Source organism: Podarcis filfolensis (assembly GCF_964270895.1).
Source record: "Podarcis filfolensis genome assembly, chromosome: 3".
Lineage (NCBI taxonomy): Eukaryota > Metazoa > Chordata > Lepidosauria > Squamata > Lacertidae > Podarcis > Podarcis filfolensis.
In genome coordinates this window covers 113,611,281-113,632,664 of record NC_139606.1, presented here as the reverse complement: position 1 = coordinate 113,632,664, position 21,384 = coordinate 113,611,281, and the positions used below count along the sequence as shown (strand labels likewise).

General features: G+C 41.1%; 1 protein-coding gene and 2 long non-coding RNA genes across 7 annotated transcripts in view; all 3 read left to right on the top strand.

The window, feature by feature from the left end:
- LOC310758885 overlaps nt 1-18,982 on the top strand; it is a 23,166-nt gene extending 4,184 nt beyond the window's left edge. Inside the window, exons 1-5 of one of the 3 annotated variants that reach the window (XR_014546051.1) lie at nt 1-3,595; nt 3,643-4,326; nt 4,377-4,421; nt 4,848-17,484; nt 17,717-18,982. The exon at nt 1-3,595 is cut by the window's left edge and continues 4,184 nt beyond it. This is a non-coding gene — a long non-coding RNA (uncharacterized lncRNA). Of the gene's footprint in view, nt 4,327-4,376; nt 4,422-4,847 lie in introns of all 3 variants that reach the window. The other 2 variants (XR_014546052.1, XR_014546053.1) reach the window with 2 other exon arrangements.
- Nucleotides 1-21,384, top strand: part of LOC310758873 — a 536,128-nt gene that overhangs the window by 230,577 nt on the left and 284,167 nt on the right. The gene's annotated exons all lie outside the window — the stretch shown is intronic.
- The window catches only part of BCL11A (BCL11 transcription factor A), a 247,539-nt gene that overhangs the window by 120,311 nt on the left and 105,844 nt on the right, over nt 1-21,384 (top strand). The gene's annotated exons all lie outside the window — the stretch shown is intronic.

Here is a 21,384-nt window from a genome sequence, read left to right as displayed (position 1 = left end):
TCCACGAAAGCTCATGCTGTAATAAATTTGTTAGTCTTTCAAAGCGTCACAAGACTCTTCATTATGTTTAAGGAGGGAACTGCTAGCATAGGAGGCCACCAGGAAGAAGGACTCAGGTTCTGTTGCATGACGGCTATAGCCTACGTGAGTTCTATATTAACCTTGCAGGGATTCAAGTCCCAGATTGATTGATTTTATTTCATAAAAGTTATACGCTGTTTACAGAAGGACAAAACAATAAAATCAAGAAAAAAATACAGCAATACTTTGAACATACAAAAGGTAAGACACTAAAACAGAATAAAATTATGTGGTTAAGACAAATGTTAATTCTTCTTGGCTTCCGTTGATATCCAAATAGTTTCAGAGGGTTAGTAATGCCAGAGTTAACCACAGGGTTGAATATTACAACAGACTTGCAGAATATTTACTCACTTGGTACATGTGAGAGTTGCCCACAGACCGCCTGGTAAGTGTGGGATATTGTTATGATTTTGAATAACGCATAGCTGGAATATATATATATATATATGGACAAAACACCTCCTCCTCTCTCTCTCATTTCCTCTACTTATTGATGCTGAATTGGTGCCTCTTCCTAGTTTTCTTTTGCTTAGCCCACTGAAATGACTGACACAGGTATGTAGGAACAAGGGGTTACAGAATTTTCTTATGAATTTTCTTACAAGCTTGTTCGCAAAGTGGCACTATTAAAAAACAACAGTACTACTTCTCAGTGGTCTCAGCCCTTTCAATGAATGTAACTAATATATTAATATTACATTGAAGCCAGTGAGGTTCCCTTCCAGGTAATATGGCATATAGTTGTGTGGATGCACTCATAAGGTAGCAGAGTGCTCCTGGCCTCTGAATATTCCTCATGCCTATAGTTTCTTTTTCTCTCCCGCACCCCCAGTTCTTTTCTTTCTCGTGTCCCATTCATTCTCTGCCTGTGTGTGCAACAGGGTCTGGGTTTTAAAAACAAAACAAAGAAAAATTCCACATCAAGGAAACCCAAATTAGATGCTGAGACGAAATGATGGAAATTAAGTAAATTTGCATGTAATTGCATACTTTTTGCCTAGTTCATTCTACTTCTAAGATTCAGGTGTTGAAAGCATTTAGTGTGTGTGTGCCTGTGTGTTAGAGGGGTGGGGTGGATAGAGGCAGAGAGGTGGCTTTCAAAGAAGGCTAGATAAAATTCACATAGGATAGGGCTATCTATGGCTGCTGGTCATGATGGCTCTATGTAACCTCCAGGATCAGAAACAATATGCCATAGCATACCAGTTGCTAGGAAGCAACACAGAGTGAATTATTGTATTAAGGTGCTTCCAAATGAGTGCTTGTTGTGGTGTTGGTGTTAATAAATGCAGCTCCCCTCCCCCAGCACCCACATGATTCGTTATTTAATGTGGATTTTTCCATTTCTGGGGAAAATCCAATAAGCTGAAAAACCTATTGCCAGGGGCCTACTTACAATACCTCTGTGATCTGTTTACAATATTAATAATGCAAGGGTGCCCTGGCTGGAGGCACCCTTAATGTTTTCCTTGTAGACTTTCCAGGGGCATCTGGTTGGTCACAGCAGGAAGCAGGATGATGGGATAGATGGAAATTTGGTCTTATTCGGAGAGTATTTCTTACGTTCTTAATGTATTATATATGTCTATGTATTGTAGTTATACACCTAAAAAATGTAAAATGCGAATGCCACAAATAACTGTTTGAAAACACTAGTATTGTACAGTTGTACTCAATTAGAGAGGAGTGACTGGCTGTAACTCCCCACATGGTGTACACAAACCTTTATACGTTGCTGCAAAATGTATGAGATGGCCCCTCAAGTCCTAACTGGTCTGGTTTCTGAGCTGCTTTTCGCCATTTTTGAGGGTCATTGTAGCATCGCGGCCAAAAGGCAGTTGGAGGATGCAAGGTTCACAACAAATGCTTCTTCTGCCGTTAACCGTCAAGATGGCCTTAGGCAGGACCACAAAGTCTACCTGCAATATGTGGATAATGATACAGACCTGTCTTATAGGGTTAGTGCAATGATTGTGCTGAAAATGACTGGTTTGAATGTTTAAATATGCAAGATCTGTGCTAACATTTATTTTGAGAGAAGCTGTTGTCCCTCAGCCTTCCACCCACACTTACCATGGCTTGAGAGCTAGTTTGCTACTTTTAGTTAGCAAATCCACACGAGGACTGATACGTGCCTGTGTCAATCTAGGCCATTCCTCATCTTCCTGCGACTAGTTTCCAATGTTCTGCAGACTTCCTAATTGTTAGGATCTAACCCCACTTGCAGTTGTGGTTTTCACACCTGATTTGTGTGTGATGAAATGGTTAGTACAGGACAGAATATACTGTGGGTTGTTGTTGTTTATTTAAAGAAATGAAATATGGATTCTTTACGTACATGGCACCAATTTTGTGCCAAGAAAAGGTGCATTTTGCAACTTATAAGCATTATGCAAATGTAACCTATTAGCTTATTTTGGAATGTTTATTATGCTCCGGCTTGTCATGGTAAAGGGCAAGAAAGGCAATGGAAGTTATTGACGCTGAAGCCCGGTCACTGAAAATCTGGGTCAGCCAGAATAATCTCAGCCTTGAAGATGTTTGGTGAAGTTTCAAAAACCAATCTCTTCATCTGTGAGGACTAAATGTTTGCTTGGCGCTTGCCAAGCTGGAGAAAGTGAATTGCCATAGCATGGTATAATTAGGTCTTATAAAGGAAAAACAACAACACAGGAGAGGGGTGCACAGTATAACAATATAGCAGCACATGTTCTCCTGGGGAATCAAAAATAAAGAAAAACTTGAAGCTCATTCACTTGGTCAAGAGTCAGGCCAAGGCTGTGTAAGCAGCTGTACAGTGGTACCTCAGGTTAAGTACTTAATTCTTTCCGGAGGTCCGTTCTTAACCTGAAACTGTTCTTAACCTGAAGCACCACTTAAGCTAATGGGGCCTGCTGCTGCTGCCTCGCTGCCGGAGCCCGATTTCTGTTCTTATCCTGAAGCAAAGTTCTTAACCTGAAGCACTATTTCTTGGTTAGCGGAGTGTGTAACCTGAAGCGTATGTAACCTGAAGCGTATATAACCCGAGGTACCACTGTACTGAAATCAGGGAGTCCAGGTGAAAAAGACAGGGTTTCCGAACCTTTTAACAGTTGTATAGAAGAGGGAGTTTCAGCAAGTGAGGCAATACCTCTTTCTACCTCTTTTTTTAACCCGGCCATTCTAACTGAAATCCCGACCCAGAGGTTTCCCAATAATAGGTTGCTTACGGTAAATAGCTTGAGCAAGCATGCAGAAAGTACTGGTCTGATCTCCAGGCATGGTATATTTATATCAGGCATAGCAAATCCAGAAGCTTCATAACACCTGCCAATCATAGGGGGGCAATGTTTGCACTCACATTTCCTTCTGCACCACGTGTGATCTCAATGGGCTAAGGGCACCCAATCTGTAGTAACTTGCCAGGTTAGGTTCTATTCTCAAATCTGGCATTGATATTCTCAGTCCCGCAGCTTACCAAAGTGGTTGTGTAAAGTGGCGAGGAGACGGGGCGGTGATGGCAGAGTGAAATGTGTCTCTGTTCCTCCACTGGCCCCATGGCTAATACATTTAATGCAGTTGTGCTAAGCCTTTGCTCTCTAATGGAACTTTTTCCCAGTTCCTGTACCCCAACAAGCTCTTCCAAAATTAAGCCTCTTAATGATGTTGTTGTTTTCATTTGTTTTTATTTTATACACATTTGCTGCTGGCTTTAACAAGCTAAATTGGGTCACAGAAAAGTGATACCTTTAATGAAAGAAAGTGGTTAATGAAAGAAAATAAACCGTGCGAAGAAGTGGCCATTTTGCAAGAAATAGCAGCAAGTTCCCATTTCAACCTCCAAGGGAACTTGGTGCTGCCCTTTGTGACTCCCAGCCACACCATGCTAAAAGCATGCTTCAGTTCGAAGTTGTTAATATTCAGCTGGGAAACAGTATCCAGAACACCAATAAATTATTAAGCTTGTGAACTTTTTTAGGCAGTAAGATGAACTGATGAGGTCCATCTATGAGTTCCAGGGGCGTGTGTGTGTGTGTGTGTGTAATGGTTTTGCCCTTCCTGACTTCCTAGCCTTTGGTCTGTGTCCAAGTGTATGTATAATTGATTCCATATGTGTGATCATTTTCTTGATGGAATTGCTTTGTAAGATATGAAGTGCCGTGACTCCTGCCCAAAACATGACAACCGAGGCTCTAACTTGTGTGTAAGAGAGAGATCTTTATTTGGGCCAGTACATCTATAGGCTCAGCAGCAGGCATAGCTGTAGGAGTTCAGGAGTTCAGGAACCAAAATAGAAGTTCAGAACTGAGCAGAAGCAATGAAGGTGTCCCAATAGGTTACCATATCCCTCCCGCCAAGCTTTTATAGGCAAGTCATAGCAAGGATATTCGTGAAACTTTTTCACCAGAATGCAGAGTTTGTAAGCACACACTTGGTCTGGGTGGGTGAGTCATTTCCCATCTATTCAGGTTTTGACTGGGCCTTGGTGACAGGTCTGTGCCCTCCCATTCTGGTTCCCTTCTGCTGCCTCAGGTTCAACTAGAGCTGCAGCTCAGTAAGCATCTGCCTTCTATTCAGAAGGTCCTAAGTTTGATCACCAGCATCTCCAGTTACAACATGGAGAGACCCCTCTCTGAAGCCCTGGACAGTCATTACTAGTCATTGTAGACAATACAGAGCCAGATGGACTAATGGTTTGGCTTGGTATAAGGCAGCTCCCTGTGTTCCTGTGATCCCCATCGGCTAGTCATTGCCTTTCTCAGACCCCAACGAGGCTCTCCAAGAGACGGAAGGTGGGAACCTCCATCTTTGGTTTCCACAATTTATCCTCCCTTCTGCTTCTTCCACATTCTCCTCGTCGGTCTAATCCCAATCCTGGGAACAATAAGGAAGTAAGCATTTCCACCTATGTGCTGGAGCAATAGAAAGAGGCACCCAATATCAACATGTTTATTTTTTAAAAAGTTTGAACCATTTCTCTTTCATTGTCGGACTGCTAACCCAACAGTATGATGTACAGGGATTTGTCCAAACTCCAGTAGAGCAGATAGGAGAGCATTTTTACTGGTTGTAGCTTCTAGCGTATTTATTTGTGAACAATTGCCATATGTGCTTTTCTGATGCTAAAGAATGAAAATATTACAAAGTCCTCCAAAGCAGAATAAAGACTTGCATTTCTACGTTACCTTAAAAAGAAAGAAAGAAAGAAAGAAAGAAAGAAAGAAAGAAAGAAAGAAAGAAGCAGTATGGCCTCACTGAACTGCTTTAAAACATTATGGCATTCTCAGTGAAGCATATTGGTAAGTGTAAGCAGATTTTGTTCTGTTTCTGAGTAAATTGCACACAGATTTAAAGTCTGGTGCATTTGTGGCAGTTCAGAAACTTCTCAAATGTCAAATGTACAGATAATTCCAAATGAAAGACAAAAAGACTTCAAAAATCTTCCATTTTCTTCTGGTTTTGCCTTCTTCCCCCATATAGCCCCCTTTTCTCCATATACCAGTTTTGTGGGGGGTTTGCCCATGTAACACTCATGCTATGCTGACATAATGACACTATTACAGCAACTGGGCAACCTATTACTGGGTTCCATCCAAAGCAGTATTTTTAATTGGTCCAGTAAATTTTAGGATAAGGGCTACCAGCATAATTTGAGGGAAGTGGAAGGTGCTTTTAAAAGAAGAAAAGGCAAAGAACCTTGACTTTTTTTTTGTTCCCCTCCAAATATTTCTGATTTCAAAGCTCTCCACGGGTGGGGGTGGGGGTGGGGGTGGGGGTGGGGGGAGTGTCTGAGGCCAACATGCATAACCGCAGCAAACAGTTTTGAGGCAAAGCCACAATAATGAAAGACATATGATCTGAAATTCGATCAGCAAACATATGCCGATGCCAAGGAATTTTTTTGCCATTCACATACCAAGATTCTGTTACTTACTAATCCGTTGCAATGGAACCCATTTAAATGAACCATAAATGGAGGGGACAGAACCAAATTGTAGCATACGTAATAGTAGACCAGGATTCTCTTGTTCAGAGAATGATTAATGGAAGAATGAATTCTAATAGGCTCACTTTTTATTGCATATGTTGCTATTGTTAAATACGTCACTACTTAACATTAAGAAGTGGAGTTTCTGAATGTAAAATAGCTCTAAACGAGGAACAAGGTGGTTACATTAAATTTTAAGGTTCTATTTTTTATTTTTTTATTTTGTCTGATAATTCCACCCCACCCCCAACTCCTTGTTACATTCAACTAAAATGTAAATTATTTTCCGGTCCTAATTGGATTTAATTATTTCTTTAGGAGGGGATGGCTGGGAGGGGGTGGAGATGGCATGCAGCTGTCCTGGTGAAACAAAAGATCTAGCAAGGGGGGGAAAAAACACCCACCCGAATCCCCTCCTCTTACCCTCGCAATGTTGGTTAATAAACATTGCAGAGGATGCAAATTCTGAAAGGCAATTCATGTTTTGGATAGGAAGTAACCATGCAGCTGGGTCTTACTTACAAATGTGGAATCATTAGCTACCACCAATTTTTTCTCCCCCTTAGGTCTCGTTTGCAGTTTTCCGCTAGAACCTGTACCTGACTCATTAAAAAAATGTAGAGATAAAGCTAATTGAAAATGATATATTAGCTGAGCTCTACGCCCCAAATGGGGAAAAAAAATTAAAATCTTCAATATTACAAAATTTTATTTTCTAAACTCATGGTAATAACATCATTCAAATAATACGGAGAACAATATTGTTAAATGCAAGTCTCTGCAAGTTTAGAATCAGTAGATATTTTGGATACCAATTCTAATTAAACAAGGAAAAACATATGCTCATGGTTCCAGGAATTACCGTATATACTCGAGTATAAGGCGACCCGAATATAAGCCGAGGCACCTAATTTTAGCACAAAAAACTGGGAAAACTTATTGACTGGAGTATAAGCCAGTTCACCACACTACAAACCTGGTGGTGGCGGCAGCGGTGGAGGAAGAACAAGCAGCCTGAAATGGTTGCTTTGGGGCTGCTTGTTCCTCTGCCGCCAACAGTGGCAAAGGCGGCGGAGGAGGAAGGAGCAGCCCAAAATGAGCCCTCCGTCTCCCAACCACGGTTCTTGTGCCTGCCCTTGCGAGAGGCGGGCGACTGCGGCGGTGAGAAAGGGCTCCTTTCGGGCTGCTCGTCCCTCCGCTGCCTCCGCCCGCCTCACTTGAGTATAAGCCAAGGGGGGCTTTTTCAGCATAAAAAATGTGCTGAAAAAGTTGGCTTATACTCGAGTATATACGCTAATTCGTATGAGTTGGGCATAGGTCATTAGGGGCTCACAGCTGATCTGGAACTCTCTGCAATGTGACAGAAACAAGTCATGCCATTTGTCCGTCAAGCTCAGTATTGTCTGTTCTGATTGGTAGCTCTGAAAGTTTTCTCTCCTAGCTGTACTTGCTTTTGCCAGGGGTTGAATCTGCATGTGCTCTACACTGGAGTAGATTGTTGAGTGATTGCCTTGTGGCACTGCAAGGCGCATAATTCATGTTTCCATGCTTTAGTGCTTCTGCATGCTACACCATAGGATGGGCTATTACTCTTAACGAGAATGTATTGACTACATCACAATGTATAATTTGTTATGTAGATTTTTTTAAACCCTCCTTTTTGAAATCTTGGACTGGGTATGAATTGTTTAAAAGGGACGTCGGCACAAGGAGGTTGGCTCCGTTGTCGGCTGGAACTGTTTCATCCAGTATTGAAGAAGCCACCAGTTAAATACACACGTTTTGGAAAAGACCTGTTAGGATAAGAACATAAAGAATGGGGACACTGCTTCATTTGACCATTTTGCCCAGGAAATGCAAAAAAATCATACTGAAAGACTTTCCCCTGGGGAGGGAGGGGTACAGTGTTCACTTTTTTGATTTATTATTATTATGTATGATTGTGATTTTTTGAAAATTAAAATGATAATAATATGTTATTATTTAAAAAAACCACTGAAAAGTATAGAATAAAATACTTGTTTTAATGCAAGAGCAGTATCATCTAAAACTTTTCTGTGCTGAAAACAGCTGAACCCCAAAAAGTCTTTACCTACTTCATTTTAATAACAGTTTATAGAAGTATGTGCATTTGTGTATTTGCAGAACGTGGGCTACTGGGGGAAAACAAATCCTTCCCAAAAGTTGTGGTGTGAATGACTGTGGCATAGATTTATGCCCAGTAACATCTTTTGGGGGACAATTTTCTGGATGATTTAGACTCTCTGGTTCAAGTCAAAGTTTCCAGGCCACAGTCTTGAGTTTTACCACTGTTTTGGTCCCTTGACCTGCATCCCTCCCCTAAAACCTCAGTGTCCGAATGTGGTATTTTGACTGGGAGAAGGAAGGCCTTTGGATATTCTTTTAAAGATGGTTATACTAATTCTGGGTAGAGTCAGAAGTGGGTTTAATCATAAGGAAAACGAGGCAGAATCTGTCCACCAACCTTCTTAGTAGCATTCTTCTGCGCCTCCCACCCCACCCTACGGCCAAGTCAGCATTACAGTATTCCCATATAGATGACAGGCTGTTTTAAGGAAGACAGTAGTTCTCCTTGACTAAAATAGTACTGACAAGTCATTTATTCTTTGGAAATATAATCTTATACACACTGGCTATATGAAGTGATACCCATAAATGGTTTAACAACAGTGCCAACAACCCCGAAGACCTTTTCACAGAAAGCTCTAGCACACCAGGAGCCAACTTTTAAAACGCGCTATCAAATTTGTCCATCAATTGATTACACATAATATTTTAAATTCTATTCATTTGATTTTTACCCCTCCCCACAGGATAGTACATTTGTATGAATGTTTTCTTGGAAATAGTTCCTGTTGAGTCTGAAAGAACTTGCTCCCAATTAAGAGCAGGTTGGATGGTTTCATTAGTTACAATGTACAGGAGCTCTTGATTCTTATACATGAGTCAATTTTTTTGCATATCTAGCAATGTTAATGAGTGCAAAAGCATTGTGGGATTATTAGTAAGTGCTTAACCATTCAAAAAAATAGTTACAGTTAATTTTGTTGTAAAAATATTTTTACTGTAACTGAATCGTATTAAACTTATGGCATTTGCTTTGTTGTTGTTCCTCATTGACTTACAGTTGTGTCCCGTCCACCCCCATACCCAACTCTAATTTCTGGCTACAGCCTGTTTTTAATTTTTGCTAGGCAATACTGTCTGGCTCGTAATTGATTGCATTTAGTTTGAAATTGTGACACCCTCAGTTTTAGAGATAACAAAGACTGGACATTTAAAAATAATTTGTATGAATTTGTTAATCATCTTTATACCCACACCCACACCTTAAAATGCTTTAACCCACCTTGAGCCTCCGAGTAAAGATTGGGGTTGCAAAATTACTAATAAAACAAACGAAATCCTCACACCCCTCCCATTAAAGGAAAAAGAGAGAGGGAGAATGATTTTTGTGGTCAATAGCAACTGCTCCTGAGAAAGTGGTAGAGGCAAAGAGGTTAGTAGTAAGAGGGCAAGCACACAAAGGGAAAATTGTACATTGAGATCATTATTCTGTTGTGCCTTAGTGTGGCCAGACTGGTTTGGCAGACAGAATGATAGATGGCTTTGTGAAGGGTCCCAGGGTGTGCCCTGGACTTGAAGCGTTATGTTTATCTTGAATGGAAAGGGAAAAGCGCAGACATAATCGATGTCTAGTTTTTTAGGACTGAGAGGGTCAGGGAAAAGGGCCAGCATGGGGTGAATGGTGGGGGTGGTGGAGGGAGAGAGGGGAAGGGGGGGTTGGTTTAGACTGTGGTTGTGGCTGCCTATTAACGGATGAACTTGGCTGAAGTCCAGAGCATGATGAGAGAGTGTCACATCCCAAGAGCAGCGAGGCCTTTTCAATAATTTTTTTTTAATGCTTACTGACTGTGCATCAAAAGCTCCCAGGTCTTTTGGCTAAAGGGGAAAAGGGGGGGGGGAGAGGGAAGAGATGGAGACAGCTCAATTCCCCCATCCCCCTGCACCCCCCCAAACCAGTTGAGACCAGTCTTTTGGCCACGCAGACGGCTTCTGTCATCTTTCTTGGCTTGCTGTTAAGAAGAAGAAGAAAAAAAAGAAATTGTGTTAGTGCCAGTAACCTGAGGGCACAAGACAAAAACGGGTTTCAGTTTTTTCCAATAAGCAAATTAAAGTGTGTGTGTGTGTATACGAATTGTCATGTGTTAAAGAGTGAGGGAGATTACAGTTTGAAAAGTGTGAACGAAGGTATATTTGACACAGGAAAATAAGGAGACTCCCTTACGTTAACATCAACCAGAGGTTTGTATGGTTGCAAGTGAACAGATGAGCAAGCCATTTCATGGTGTTCTGTGCTGTGCATTCTCAAATCATGCTTTATTGATCAAGTCACCATTTGTGATTTAAGTCACAGTGTGACATTTTGCCACTCGTCAGTGTGGGATGACTGCCATAGCCTTGTACTCTATACCATATTCCTGCACATATTGCAAAGACATGGTGGTTAAGAGTCTGAACTGTGGACCGCAAAGTCCTGCGTTCAGATTTCACTTCTGCCGTGAACTCACTACTTGACTTTAGGCAAGCTTTACCACTGCTTGCTTATTTATGTAGCGCTATTGATGTACCAGGTGCATCTGTTAGTTGCACCTCCCCATCTCCATATGGTTATAATAACCTTGGCTTGCCTTGCAAGGTTTTTGAAAGGATTACTGAGGATTGCGAAGTACTTTCAGTACAGTACTCAAAAATATTGTATAAATTTAGTACAGCAGCATTGTGGTAAAACGGCCTTCCATGTGGCCGGACATTACAGGCAACTGGCATATTGAATGGCTGCAAGGCTCCCCACAGCCAGCTTTACTTATTTATTTATTTAAATATATATATATATACCACTGTTTCATAGAAAAAACATCAAAGTGATATACAATTGTACATAAAACCATACAATAAAAACCATATAAAAATAAATCAGAAATTGGTTAACTATTGTGCAAAGATTTATTCTTAATTGCCTGCAACAGGCGTCACTTTTATAGGCAGCCATCTTGTAGCACATGACTGTAGTAGCAGAGAAGTTCCACATCAAACCTATTTATCTGCTACCCACTTTCTATATCATGCTGAAATATTTGTTGTTTTTTTAACAGGCCTGTTACATAGGACGGCTTCACTCTGTTTATTTGAAGAGGGAACTCTGGTCAAACAATAACCTTTTCAGAGTTAAGGAGATGTTTTAGTTTAAGGCACTTCACTTTTGCATGTAAAATTCATGTCATGAAAAAAATAACAATAAAATTAAATTCATGTCATGGCAGAACCGAGTCACGCATTAATTCAGGCTTGTTGAACTCCAATCTTTAGGCTGGATTCTGCCCACAAAACAATTTTATTGGTCCTTGGCAACAAAATTATAGCACGCTTCATCCATAGTTCCACTTGAATGAAAAGGAAATCCAAAGTTGTGAGGGAGCAATGCTTAAATGTTGCATCTCTTGTTTTTCTATAAATGTGGAACTCTTGCTGCTAAGTGGCCCCAACTTTGCCAGATAGTCTGGCCTCCCATGAGGGTCCAGCTTCTTTGGCGAAGTCACTTTAGCTTCTGAATCTTTGAATAATCAAATGACCCCTAAGGATACAGAAGTTGGCTACCCTACTCCATGTAGGCCCAAGCGTCAGGGCCGGCCTAAGACATTTTGCAGCTTGAGGTAACAGACGATATGGCACCTTCCACATCCCACGTACAAAAGCTGACAAGAATGGCAGTTGAATCTTCCTTCAACACTGGCAATGAAGCATCCTCCTCCTCCATACCTGAGGCAGCATGCTGGGTTCAGTGGTTCAGGGCTGGCCTTATGGCAAACACAGCTCTACTGCCTGCCTCTTAGCATGCACCGCCTGAAGCCACCTCCTCACTCTGCCTCATGGTAGGGGTGGCCCTGTCCTGCCAAGCATGTATTCATGCCAGTGTGGTATAGTGGTTAAGTGCGGTAGTCTTGTAATCTGGTGAACCTGGTTCGTATCCCCTCTCTTCCACATGCAGCTGCTGGGTGCTGGGAGGAAGGGAAAGGAGAATGTTAGCCGCTTTGAGACTCCTTAGGGTAGTGATAAAGCGGGATATCAAATCCAAACTCCTCTTCTTCTAAATACAGCTTTGTTTATCATTGTGGTGGTGCATGTCTAGAGATATTTCATGAGCAGAACTGGAAATAGGAAGTGTTTATCCTGTAAAAGTACATGTTGCTTGTAGTCTCATAGAAGGGAAACACATTTCACAGGGTGTGTTGCATTACATTATTATTATTATTATTATTATTTATTATCATCATCATCATCATCATTATCATCATTATATTTATATCCTGCCTTTTCCTCTGATGGGACTCAAGGCAGCTTGCAGTTAAAAACAAGAACCACTTAAAACATAGAAAAATCAATCATTAGAATGCAATTAAAGATTGATAGAATTAAAACTTATGAAATGGCAATAAGGTATAGAGTTCAGTTTCTGTGGACAGTTCATGGGGTGAAAATGGAGATGTAAATTTTATGACATGGTTATTGAGCTGTAAATGCACTTTACAGGGATAGTCAACATTGTGAGGGACAGCTGGGTTTGTTTCTAAGGTTTAGGAATAGGGTCTTTATGTGCTAGAATTAGATGTTCTAGATTATTTATTTCTGTTTCTTCATCTGTTGCTTTGTACATGTACTGTAGCTGCCATGTGGAGCCACTTCATATAGCTTCATGTGGCAGAGCATTTGTTTTCAGTAGTACATCAGAATGTGGAAGGGCAATTATGCCATGGTACTTGAGACTCTTTTTTGGCAATATGATAACTTCCGTAGCAGCCCCTAATTCTTAGATGATTAAAGCTACTTGATGTTGAGTCAGACCATTCTTCCATGTACTCAGTGCTGTCTGCACTGCCTGGCAGTGGCTCTCCAGGGAGTTTTCCCCAACCCTATGTGCAAACACCTAGGCTTGAACCTGGGACCTTTCGCCTGTACTCTACCACTAAGATATAGTCCTTTCCTGTGGCCCGCATGGCCTCGCACCAACCTTCATGCATCTGTCAGGTTTTATTTGAGCTGCCCTCCCATCACTTCTTCATGTATCTGCTGGAAGTTGGACTGAAAATTCAGAACTGTTGTCACTATTAAAAATTTGAACATGGTAGTCTAATTGAATTTCGCTTCATGGTTATGTTTGACCATGCTGAGAGGGCAGCATTGAGATTGACAAGAAATAGAGCCAGCAGGGTTCTTGGACAGACAGACCCAGGCAAGTAGTGCTGGGAAAAGCTACACATGTTGAAGTTCTGCCTTTAAATCAGAAGCCCTGCCAGCAAAACAAGCTACCAAACCTGGACATAATGTGGGGAAGCCAAATATATATCTGAAGAGATGGGAAATGCTTTATGTATACTATTTAGTAATCTTGTAGTTAGACAAATCAAAATAGAAATGTGTGTTGTCCCCCCACCTGATCGACTGCAGGAAGGAAAAATCTTGAAATTCTGAAACAGAAGATTTTGGAAATCATTCCCATTTATATACATGTATGTGATTGATGCACTTTATTTAGGTTGTACAGTGTCCTTTAGGACAGTTACTGCAATATTTTAGATTTAAAATGATATTGTGAGTACAAAGGAAGGGTGGGTAGAACTTGTACCGCATGTTAAAGCAGTAGGTGGCACGGGTTTATAGGGAGTGGGGATGCTGAAGGGGATTCAGTTCTGTGCTGAAAAAAGTAATAAAATATCCTGACTTCCCAAGACCCTATATCTCTGCTGCTTTCCAGGAATTTAGTAATCTAGCTGCACGTTTCAAGTTTAAATTCGTCAGATTCTCCATGAGCATTACAGACTTGCCCTCCCTAAAATGGTAAACAAACTCAAGATTCTTGGTGGGCTGTCAGGTTTCTATGTCAGATATTTTACTTTGTTTTCTAAATGCACAGCTCGTGAAGATTTCGCAACCTTCTGTCGAACGGCCTGCCTGGGAGAAGCAATGTAAAAAAAGGGCACGTTGCTATTTTGGCAGCTTTGTTAGCGACAGCAGCGTAAGCTCTCTCAGGTGCGACACTTCTGCTGTGTGTGAACTTGCTTGAAAACCAGAGGTCTCTCACATGAGAGCTACAGCTCCTTTTGATCGAAGAACTGGATATCCAAAAATGTACTTCTCTTAATTTGCCTATTCTAGGCTGGCTTCCATATGTGCTGTTAATTTTGGTGAATGTCTCAATCACACGCACTTCTATCACTCCTACATGTGGTACTAGCCATACATTTAATAAGGCCTACATGAATGCTGTTTCCTGATTTTAATCGTGCACTGAAAAGGTAGTTAGGCCATGGGTGCTTGTGGGCGGACACTCCCCAATAATCTGAAGTGATCATCTATACCTGTCCATTGTCTTGACATGTACTTTGTGTTTCGTGAGCAAATACACCCAAGCTAGTATTGGCCCTGGGGAGGCTTAGTATGCAGTCATTCCAATGTTTTGGCTGAATGAAAGTTCCTAGCATAGTGTCTTGTTTTCCAGTCTTCTGCCAACATCTTCATAAATGTTCACTTTCTTTGTTTTCCCCTGTGAGATTGGGAAACATTTGCTGTTTCTACTTTGCAAGGGGAGAGGTGTGCCCAAGCAATGTTTGAAGTTGCCCTCAGCACTCGAACCAGAAAACTGTTCAGGGCTGAAACCTTTTTGAAAAATTGTCCATCTTTTTATACAGGTCATAAGAGTTGAATTTAAACATTCTTTGGGACTTCTATCTAATTCCATCTCTGTTTAGACAGCCTTCTCCATTATGGCTGCCATATTTCAGGATTCTGAAGATCAACAACTTTACCAAATAAAGCTCTTCATAGTGGGTTTAAATTGCCTTTGGAGTCTCCATAATATGCACTTTTTGGTCGTATTATGTTGCGAAAATTAGGGTGCACATTTTTGGTTTCAAGGTTTTGAAAATTGAGGTTCACATTAGATTCAATGTCAAGTTAGATTTTTGTAAATATGGTATTTGCCCACCCTTTCATGGAGGAATCTAAACTCTGGACAAATGAAGCACCAGAGGGGCGGAGCTTGGCAGCGCAACAGGCCCCACCCTTCTCACATTTTTTTTGTAGCTGAGGAAAAGGAACAGCCACATAGGACTAAGGCTGACACATAGGAATGCAGTCATATGCCCAGACTACCAGAATGCTGTGTGGCTTTATAGGTTTTTCACATGCAGTTACTTAACATATGTGCTGGCAAGCTGAGCTTGTCGTATACAGTGATTCTTTCCCTCTCAGATCAAGGGCCCCTGCCTGGCTAACCACGCCCACACTCTCATTTTCTGCATTTGGGTGAATTTCAAGCTCAGCAAAGTTAACTTAGAAGGTCCCTTGAGATGAGCCAGCGACCTCCAGGTCAAGTACCTGGGCCTGGAGATTCCACAATAAATATTGTACTGTGGAAACAATGGGGGATTTAAAGAGTGCTGTAAGTGAAGAAAAGGGCTCCAGAGAGGAGCAGGCAGCTTCGCTTAAGAGGCTGCCAGATGAGCGGTGTAGTATTTCTAGTTCAAACTGATTGAAATGTCGACTAAAAATCAATGCTGTTGACTCACGATAATTTACAGTTCTCTCCGTGCTAAGTAGTTCTGTTTCTAAGAAGGAGTTTGCCGCACAGACATCAGAGTTGGAGAGTTCTGTACGCCACAATGAATCAGATGCATTATAGGTCAGCTCTTTATTTGTTTCATCATGACTTTTACACAGTTGTCATGTAATTTATGGCTGCTTTTGCGTTGTCAAACATTTTCATTGCAAGCTTCTCCTTAGTGCACGCGCGCGCACACACACACAGCTTTAAAAAGACAACTGTATTACTTCCTAATCTGAGAGAGTGGAAGGCTATAAAACATCAAATTATACTATCTTCAGGCAAATCTAAATGTGCTACAGATTGGAATCAGGGTTCGTTTGTCCCTGATGCAAATTATTAAGTTCTAATTATAAATATGCATTTAATTACCCCCACATTACTTTTTCTTTTCTTTTAATGGACAGAGTGCTGTGGTTGCTCCTTAGTCATTCTGCCTAAGACTACTGTGGCTATAAAGGGAGACAGTTCTACACCAATGAATATGCATTTTCTAAATCAAGGGAGGCCGAGTGGGGCGGTCTGTGCATTAGAACAGAAGCAACATTCTTTAGTGAAATTTGTAATCGAGGTGTAGAATTTTTGTGTGTGTTACGATTTAAATTTTTATTAATTACTTACATGTGAATAGGGTTAGCATTTATGCATGCATCAGACACAAAGATGTACAGTATCTAGCACAATATTCTGTCTCTTAAGAGTGTGCAGCAGGCTGGGCAAGATGGAGACAGCTCTTCCTCTTGCTTTCACATGACTTTTGCAAATCAGAGGTCTACTGCCTTTGGACATGTGACATTCCCACCTATCATGGCTAAGGGTTACTGGTCCCGTTATGATAAAATAGGAATGAATTGCCCTTTGTTTTTCTGCATGAAACAAACAGCATTAGCAACTACTGTCTTTATACTCATTTTTTTGTGAGTTTGTCAACAGTGCCAAGAATTCGTTGCGCTTGCCCATTCATGAATTTTGTAAATCTGTAGTAGAAAGCAAATGTTTTCTAGTTGGCTGCTGCTGACCAAAATATACTATCCGGCTTGAAACAGAATTTCTGACTATTAAATATTTATACAGCTAAGGAAAGAAATACCACACTTTAAACCAAATAAAGGGGGGGGAGAGGAAGAAATATATTTTCTCATGGGATGTTTTCTGGTTTTAATCACAAAGGAATGAAACATTTTTGTTAAGCATTTTTGATTAATCTTAATGACTCCACCTTATACAGTACGTTGAAATGTGGTTGCATTTGCTGTGCTTATCTTCTCGGACTTGAAGTCTAGTGGACCTCTGTAATAATATTGAGCACGTACTCTAGATGTTAATATAGAAATAAATAGCCTGTGATGTTTCCTGGCCAGTAGGTATGGAATTCCTTTTTCACAGAGGCTCATCAGAGTCCAAACTTAAGAGGGGATATGCAGGATCAATTAAAACAGATTACTTAAAATTCAACTATTAAATCTGCACTCTGTTTTATAAAAAAAATTAAAACCATAAGCATACCCTCAGGATCATGGTTAAAAATAAGTAGATTATGTAGGACTGTAATCAGCACACCCCATTGGGTGACATCCAATAATGTTCAACTGCTTGCACAACAGAAATGTTATCTTGCAATGGAGCTTCCACTTTCTGTTTTCCCTCCTCCAAACCGCTGTGGGGTCTCCAAAATCAGTCACCCAACCCTTCAGAGCAGAATTTGGGGGCTGCAGGGGAGATGAGAGGTAGGAGAATTCTTGCTCATTAGGTGTGGGCAAGAAATTATAGTAATAGTAGTTGTAGTAGTACAACAACAACATCTGACTGGGAACTGTGGAAGTTTTAAAATGCTTTTCACCATGTTGAAAAATGCTCTAGACCAGTGGTTCCCAACTGGTGGTCCACCTGGGGATCTGTGGCACATACCCGTCAACTGTCCAGGACATTCCATTTTGGAGGGCCGTGTTCTTGCGTGAGAGCACGGTACCAAAAAGCACTAGTTTTGGGGCACTGTGCTCTTGTGCGAGCCACATGACTCACACAGCAGTGTGGCCTGGAAGGAGTGTAGTCCGGTTTTGAGCTGGGACATGTTTCAGAAACTTTTCTACTTGGAACTGGTTTGGATGACTAGTCCTTGAGGTTTACAGGTCTGTTTTCATTTGAGCTTCATTTTACAATCACAGACTAGTGGCTGCATGCTTTATCCCCCTACCTGAGAACCACCTGACTTGAGACATAGGGATGAGGAGGCAAAGTCTTTAGAAACGAGTAAGTAAGTAAGTAAGTAAGTAAGTAAGTAAGTAAGTAAATAGCTATTAACCATACATTGTGGCCTCCCAGGTTCTTGAAACCCTTCTGTGCCTTTCTCCCACGCTCCATTTTGCATTCGTTAGTTAGAAGGCTCAGTTTGGGAGGCGTTCCTAGATTTTACTCAACATGTGCACAAGTCCTGAATAGCCCATGCTCTGAATCTTCTGATCCCTTCAAAGTTAATGCAACAGTGTTCACCGCTGGCTTGGCTGTGGAAGCTTGAGAAAGCAGAGGTGCTGAGGGACATAAAAAAGAAGTTGAGCTATTCCATAGTTATCCACCTGCCACAGTTGCTTTAGAGTGCAGGTTCGGAGCAGAAGCAAGCATCCCTTGAGCACCAGAAAGTGAAATGACTTCTCTGGTTCACCCTCATTCAGTAAGAAGATCTTGTTAGTCCTACTATTCTCATTGTACGTTTGATTTAACTCACTGCCAGCAGTTCTTCAGAAAGACAGCTTTTTAAATCTGCACATGGCATTCGCAAAATCACATAAAAGTCTAGTCCGTGCCCTGGTAATCTGTTACCTAGACCAGTGCAATCTTCTCATATATGAGAAGGAAGTCATATGAGCTTTAAAATTCATATTAAAGCATCATCTCAATTTGTTACCTGTCTCCCCAAATATCTAAATATATATTCACTCCACCCACTCACTCTTGAGTTTTAGTGCAGCTTTTATTGAAGATTTCCTTGGACTGACAATCTGCCACAAAATGAGGTTGAAAACAGCTAAAAATGCATTTATACAGTGCCTTTCAGGTTGTAAAACTGCATCTCAGTAATTGTTACCATAGTCATTCAGTCTAGAACAAAAGCGACCCCACATTGCTGTCGGGTGATCGAATATTTGCTGAGGTGAGACTTGAGCCTGTATGTTCAGGAATAATAATAATAATACAACAACAACAAATCATTATTATTATTATTTATACCCCACCCATCTGGCTGGGCTTCCCCAGCCGCTCTGGGTGGCTTCCAACAGAATATAAAAAATACGATAAAACATCAAATATTAAAGACTTCTCTAAACAGGGCTGTTGTCTTTGTCCATGGAGTTTTCTTGGCAGGGATACTGGAGTGGCTTGCCGGTTCCTGCTCCAGGTGGATCACGTTTGGTCAAAACTCTCCACTATGACCTGTCCGTCTTGGGTGGCCCTGCACAGCATAGCTCATAGCTTCTCTGAGTTATTCAAGCCCCTTTGCCATGACAAGGCAGTGATCTATGATGAAGGGGCAGAGGAACCAGAGACCAAATTGCAAACATGTGCTGGATTATGGAGAAAAAGCTAGAGAGTTCCAGAAAAACATCTACTTCTGCTTCATTGACTATGCAAAAGCCTTTGACTGTGTCGACCACAGCAAACTATGGCAAGTTCTTAAAGAAATGGGAGTGCCTGATTACTGTCTTCTGAGAAATCTCTGTGTGGGACAAGAAGCTACAGTTAGAACTGGATATGGAACAACTGATTGGTTCAAAACTGGGAAAGAAGTACGACAAGGCTGTATATTGTCTCCCTGTTAATTTAACTTACATGCAGAATTCACCATGCGAAAGGCTTGGCTGGATGAATCCCAAGCCGGAATTAAGATTGCCGGAAGAAATATCAACAACCTCAGATACGCAGATGACACAACCTTGATGGCAGAAAGTGAGGAGGAATTAAAGAACCTTTTAATGAGGGTGAAAGAGGAGAGCGCAAAATATGGTCTGAAGCTCAACATTAAAAAAACTAAGATAATGGCCACTAGTCCCATCACCTCCTGGCAAATAGAAGGGGAAGAAATGGAGGCAGTGAGAGATTTTACTTTTTTGGGCTCCACGATCACTGCAGATGGTGACAGCAGTCACGAAATTAAAATATGCCTGCTTCTTTGGGAGAAAAGCAATGACAAACCTAGACAGCATCTTAAAAAGCAGAGACATCACCTTGCAAACAAAGGTCCGTATAGTTAAAGCTATGCTTTTCCCAGTAGTGATGTATAGAAGTGAGAGCTGGACCATAAAGAAGGCTGATTGCCGAAGAATGGATGCTTTTGAATTATGGTGCTGGAGGAGACTCTTGAGAGTCCCATGGACTGCAAGAAGATCAAACCTATCCATTCTGAAGGAAATCAGCCCTGAGTGCTCACTGGAAGGACAGATCCTGAAGCTGAGGCTCTAATACTTTGGCCACCTCATGAGAAGAGAAGACTGCCTGGAAAAGACCCTGATGTTGGGAAAGATGGAGGGCACAAGGAGAAGGGGACGACAGAGGGCGAGATGGTTGGACAGTGTTCTTGAAGCTACCAGCATGAGTTTGACCAAACTGCAGGAGGCAGTGGAAGACAGGAGTGCCTGGCGTGCTCTGGTCCATGGGGTCACGAAGAGTCGGACACGTCTGAACAACAAAACAAGGCTGCCTTCAGATGTCTTCTAAAAGTCAGATAGTTGTTTATTTCCTTGACATCTGATGGGAGGGTGTTCCAAAGGGCTGGCGCCACTACCAAGAAGGCCCTTAGCTATAGCAGTGTGCCTTTTCAACCACTTGCAAATGCAGAATAGGAATGTTCTGGTAAAATATTATGGCAAAACATTGTTGGTGGGGTGTGTGTGTTATGTTTTCATTTTGTTTTTGTTTCAACTATTTATTTTGTACTTTTATCCTGTATTTTTTTTTGTCTTGTGAACAGCCCTGAGATCTTCGGAAGAAGGGAGGTATATAAATTTAATAAGTAATAAACAATAAAACTATCTCACAAGCACGTCACAGTCTTAGCAGCTGTGATTTGTCAATTTACTGGCCCACTTACCCACATATGTACTTAACTTCTTCCCGACAATATTTCTCTTATGTTTTCTATCATATTTACTTTGTCCACACTTCCATTTGTCAGGTGCTTTCTAGGCACGGGCTCAAGCGGTTTTGCCTTTGCCCTGCCATTTTCTTTAAAGAACAAACGTCAGTCTGGAGGAAACCAAATTGTTGTTTGCTTTCTCTCTCTCTCTCTCTCTCTCTCTCTCTCTCTCTCTCTCTCTCTCTCTCTCTTTTCTTTTTTTTTTAAGTTAAAATAAAATTGGAGAAATTTGGAACAGCAAAATAAATTAGGAAACGGAGACTTTTATTGATGTTGATAATACAGTGCAAAAAACAAATCAGTGAAGAAAAAAGTCAGTGAAGGCAATAGAAATTGCCCTAGGAATGGAGGTCTTGCCTTCTTAGTAAGGGAATACTTTTCAGAATGTATATTTTTGAATAGCTGAGGCTGTTTATTTTTTCTTTCATTGTGTTGCTTTCAGCTGAAATGCATGGTTGTTGTTGTTGTCCCTGCATTTGTAACTTCACTTGACGTATAACTAATTCCCCATTCAGATTTTTC